The following is a 5689-nucleotide window of genomic DNA, read 5'->3' as shown; positions in this document are numbered from 1 at the left end:
TTATTGGGGCAGCCGGTCCCAACTTCATCCCAATAGAGCCATTACACCTTTCGTGCATCATCCTACAGCTGGAATGGGCAACCTGCGGCTCTCCAGATGTTGGTGCAGCCAAACCTCATCAACCAGCAAGGCCAGGGTGTCGGGAGTTGGACTCCCAGAAACATCTGGTGCGCCAGTTTTCCCCATCCTTCTATGGGCTGGTTGAAGGGTGGCCTGATCCCATGGTTTCTATGCCTTCAAAAGACAGGGATTGAGAACCTGTGGCTGTTCAGATGTTGTCGGACCACAGCTCTCATCACCCTTGACCACTGACTGCTGCGTGGAGCTGATGACACATGAACCTGTGACACTGATGATCACAGGTTCTTCATCTTTGCTGTACCTGTTCCAGTCCTAACCTTCCCTTCTGCCTTTCCTGGAAGAGTGGACCAACGACAGTAGCAAGTCCATCTGGCTATTCCATTTCTCAAAATACAGTATCCTCTGCATCCGTAGACTTTTGTAATGGCGACATTACAACTCCTGCAAACGTTGACCCACTTTTGACTGCTACGGTCACATGGAAGGTGGAGCAGGCTTGTGTTCTCCTGCCCTGGAGGGTAGGATTGGACCAATGGCTTCGAGTTGCAATAAAGGAGATTCTGACTACACATCAGAAAAAACTTTCTGAGAGTAAGAGCTGTTTGACAATAGAATGGACTCCCTCGGGAGGTTGTGGACTCTCCTTCACTGGAGGTTTTTAAACAGGTTGGATCTATCAAGGATTCTTTAACTGCCTTTCCTGCACTGGATTAGGTGACACATGTGGTCTCTTCCAACCCTACAATTCTAACTAGTGTCAAACTATAAGTATGCATGCAATTGATGCAGTTACTGGTGTACAACAATACACAAATAATTAGGAAAATGTAGGTTAAGTGTATTTACTTGCTACCCTTTCCCCCAAAAACTTGGTCTCACAGTAGCAGCTTCTCGGCAATCTTCAAATCTAATGTCCTTTTCTACAAGTGCATACTTAAAATGGCTCTTATTATCTCTGTACTTTTAATTCAAACACGAAACCTATACCATCCGGGTGTTTGAAGCGACGTTCATGCCTACGTCACATTTAATTTGTACGTTTCCAGTACGTTTCCGAGCACAATTCAAAGTGTTGGTGCTGACCTTTAAAGCCCTAAACGGCCTCGGTCCTGTATACCTGAAGGAGCGTCTCCACCCCTATCATTCAGCCCGGACACTGAGATCCAGCGCCGAGGGCCTTCTGGCGGTTCCCTCACTGCGAGAAGCAAAGCTACAGGGAACCAGGCAGAGGGCCTGTTGGCATATTTAAGCTGAGCAACTGCGCAACAAAAGGTTGAGGAGACTGCAAAGCATAACTAGGAGTTGATTTAATTAAAGGAAAAATAACAGAAATTACATTAGCTATAAGAACATTACAGAAACATGACCCATCCTGTGACCCACCACCCAGGGTACTAAGAGAGGTACGCAGACCTCCTTATATACTGCATCTGATTGCTGATACGCCTTAAATCAATACAAACTTAACATCACCTGCTGTACTGCCCCACAGCTGCAAAACTAGGTCAGTTCATTTCCTTCTTTCTTTTAAAGAGATACACATTTCTGTGGAACAGTAATGAACCTTAAACTGTAACATTCAACAGGGCCTTCTCAGTAGTGGCGCCCGCCCTGTGGAACGCCCTCCCATCACAGGTCAAGGAGATAAACAACTACCTGACATTCAGAAAATCCCTGAAGGCAGCCCTTTTTAGGGAAGTTTTTAATGTGTGATATTTTTGTATGTGCTTTTTGTTGGAAGCCACCCAGAGTGGCTGGGGAAATCCAGCCAGATGAGCGGGGTACTAATAATAATAATAATAATTATTATTATTATTATTATTATTATGCACGAATTCCGTATTTTCAACTAAAAGGCATTCTTAGCAGCACAGGAGGATTTAAACCAAGCTCTCGCCACCAGCCAAACACAAATCGCCCATCCACCAGTCCAGCTTTTGAATTAGGGAAAGGCAAAGCCTGCATTCCTGTTATTCTAAAAATCAAGAGACACCTGTAAGCAAAAAAATGAGCGGAGAGTCACTTACCAAAGAGGTCGGCAGATGCTGTATTAATAAAGCAAAGCAGAGTGCTGAGAAGTAAGGGGCCCATTGTGGGGCACAGTAAGACTGAGCCCCTCTGACCAGGTAGAGGGATCTCGCTCAGCCCACTCTTTTGGACCACCAAGCTTTTATAGCTGATGCTGCTCGGATACCTTCAGCTACGAAGTGGAAGACTGGGCACTAAAGTGGGCTAATGACGCAGATTTTGTTTCACAAGGGCCATTGAGTTGGCCCACTCCCACCTTAGATTTCTTCCTTGGTTTCCCTCCAAGCAGCATGAGTGTTTTCCCCCCCAGCCACTTAGAAAAAAAAAAGGACAGACCTGGAGAAGCATCACATGCGAAAAGCACAGGGGTCACAGGACTCAAATGAATCAGCAAAAAATTAGAACGGGTAACAGGCACAATGCATACAATTGCCATATTTGCAGAACACTTTTGGATCCAGGAGCACAATCCCAATAATTCAGAACGAAAGACCATGTGCCAATTGCATCTTTGTGGCTTACATTACTGAATAGTTAGTACAATAGAGATTCAGGGCCCATTGAACTTGCAATCCTTGCAAGATGGCCATGGGTGCTTGTGTGTGGAATGTGCACCGATCCTGGCTCCCACTGTTGGCTTAACACAGAGCTTTCCAAACTGTGTGGTGTGACATGCTAGCGTGTAGGTGTGTTGCCCGGTCTTCTCCCGGGACTGGAAAGGGGGTTAGCTTAACCTCTGGTTTGTTAGCAAAACCGAATTACTGTGTCGCGAAATGATGAACGTCTAAATAGTGTGTCACTTGGGAAAGCTCTGGTTTAGTATTTCCCAGACCAAGACACACATCAGGTTTCATATTCACATGACAATGGGAAAACCAGGCATGATCCCAGCTGTAGGAAAACTCAGAACGATGACATGCTTCTGGTGGAGAGCCAGTGTGGTGTAGTGGTTAAGAGTGGTAGACTTGTAATCTGGTGAACCGGGTTCGCGTCTCCGCTCCTCCATATGCAGCTGCTGGGTGACCTTGGGCTAGTCACACTTCTCTGAAGTCTCTCAGTCCCACTCACATCACAGAGTGTAAGTTGTGGGGGAGGAAGGGAAAGGAGAATGTTAGCCTTTGGGTAGTGATAAAGCAGGATATCAAATCCAAACTCTTCTTCTTCTTCATAGTATTTTCCTGCAACTACAGACGATGCATTTGACTAAGAAACTACTTTATATATTGAGTCAGACCACTAGTCCATCTAGTCCAGCGTTACTTAATGCAAGCTGGTAGTGGCTCTCTAGTGTTTCAGACAGGAAGCTTGCTCCAACTCTATCTGGAGATCTTGATGACTGCATCTGGAGCCTTTTTAATCCAGAATATGGCAGCTAGACTGGTGACTGGGAGTGGCCACTGAGACCATGTAACACCGGTCCTGAAAGACCTACATTGGCTCCCAGTACGTTTCTGAGCACAATTCAAAGTGTTGGTGCTGACCTTTAAAGCCCTAAATGGGCTCTGCCTAGTATACCTAAAGGAGCATCTCAACCCCCCTGGACACTGTCATCCTCTGAGGGTCTTCTGGTGGTTCCCTCACTGTGAAAAGTGAAGTTACAGGGAACTAGGCAGAGGGCCTTCTCGGTAGTGGCGCCTGCCCTGTGGAACCCCCTCACATCAGATGTCAAGGAAATAAACAACTACCTGACTTTTAGAAGACATCTGAAGGCAGCCCTATTTAGGGAAGTTTTTAAGGTTTGGTGTTTTATTGCAGGGGTGTCCAACAGCTTGATCACGATCTACTGGTAGATCCCCGTGAGGTTTTGGTAGATCGTGGTCGATCCCTGGCTCCCTTTCCTTAGCGTTGCTAAAACTGACTCCTGGCCGCCCCTCCATTGTTGTAAGATCTCTGGAAGGGAAGACGGAGCTTTTTCTGTGGTGCTGTTTTGATCCATAGTGATCTTTTTGTGAGTGACTTTACCACTTAGTTCCTTGCCTTTCACCCCCCTCAAAAACAAAACTTCTCTCCTCCCTAAAAAAGCTGAACAACTTTGAGCTGAACCCCCCAAAGTGGAGGTAGACCACTGCCAGTTTTTAATTCTGGAAGTGGATTGCAGTCTCTTGAGAGTTTGCTACACCTGTTTTATTGTGTTTAATATTCTGTTTGGAGCCGCCCAGAGTGGCCGGGGGATGAATGAATGAATGAAGCAAACTATTTGCTCTACCCCTGCATTAAGACCTTCGTACTTTGTCTAGGCCCTAGTCTAAAAAGCCATGCAGAGCATTTTAAGCATTGCTTCATGAAGACATTTTAAAGCTTATCCAAAACGTGAGACACACTTAAGACTTAGCATAAGCAAGAGTGGGCATCAAGACTGGGTGGCCAAAAGTCTCTTGGTATAGGGAGTTTAAATGGTCTCTGGAAACCCAAGGGAGGAACTTCTGTAAACCTCAGTGAGGAGGTCACTCCATGGCTTCAAGGCAACCGAGAAGTACACTGGTGGAGCCAATCTGACGTGTTTGCACCACAATGACCTCGTCCCACCCCTTCCTATTAAGCGGCCACATGGCTCATGGTCAGCTGAGTGCTGCCAGCCTACTACACCACCTGCCATCCAGCACGACAAATGACTGGGCTAGACAGAGCAACAGCCTGACTCATCACAAGGCAATTCCATATCGCAAATTGCAATTGTTACACAAACTGCACATTTCTCAACCTCCTGGAAGGCTTTGGCAAACCTGATGATCTGTAAATTGAAAATGAAAGTGTTAAGCAGGCTGTGAAGAGTGAAAGGATGCAGAGTATGCAGAATAGTTTAATAAACAGCTTTACATACAGTACCTTACATATAGAACAGTGTATCTGCAAATTTAAATACATTTTTTTTAAAAAAAAATGTACAGTGGCTTGTACTCTTATCCCAGGGGAACTTCAAGTTTATGGCCTGTCATACAGTTCTCGTATGCTTTTATACATATCACCAGCACTGAAATTGCAAGGGAGGTGTAAAGAGTTCAAGTATCGTGCTGCCGTTAGCGACACAACCTCTTCTGAACAGTCAATATTTTAAAATTTTGCATTTCATTTCCTTTTCTTTCTTTCTTTTTACAAATTTCAAAACCTGTACATACATTATTTTCATTTTCTTCATCTCCCCCTCTCTCTCTCTTTTAGAAACTGCGTGTTAAAAGGCAACATTTTAAATATTTTGTCACCAAGGTCTTTTGTCTATTGTAATAGAACTAGACTTGTCAATATAAATATGTCTCCAGATTCTATTATGCATATGAGCGCCTGTATGTGTGTATCACACCGACACACACAGAGAGACATATACACATAATAAAAGGTGTACTGTAGCAGTGGGTGCAGCAAAATTGCAGATGAACAGAAGTGAAGTGAAGGCTCTGGACTTGGTGCAGAAACAATAAGAACAAAAACCACACAGCAACTAGGTTGACTTTGGTTTCACAATGCTTTGCAAACTCATAATTAAGCGTCCCTAACAGATAGCGAAGAGTTATTCTCCATTACAGGAGCTCAGTACAAGTAATGGGTTTTTCGCCATATCCGCTCCACAAGGGCAGCTACCAAC

The sequence above is a fragment of the Lacerta agilis genome, chromosome 7, assembly GCF_009819535.1.
Source record: "Lacerta agilis isolate rLacAgi1 chromosome 7, rLacAgi1.pri, whole genome shotgun sequence".
NCBI lineage: Eukaryota > Metazoa > Chordata > Lepidosauria > Squamata > Lacertidae > Lacerta > Lacerta agilis.
Note: the sequence above shows the minus strand (reverse complement) of the source record.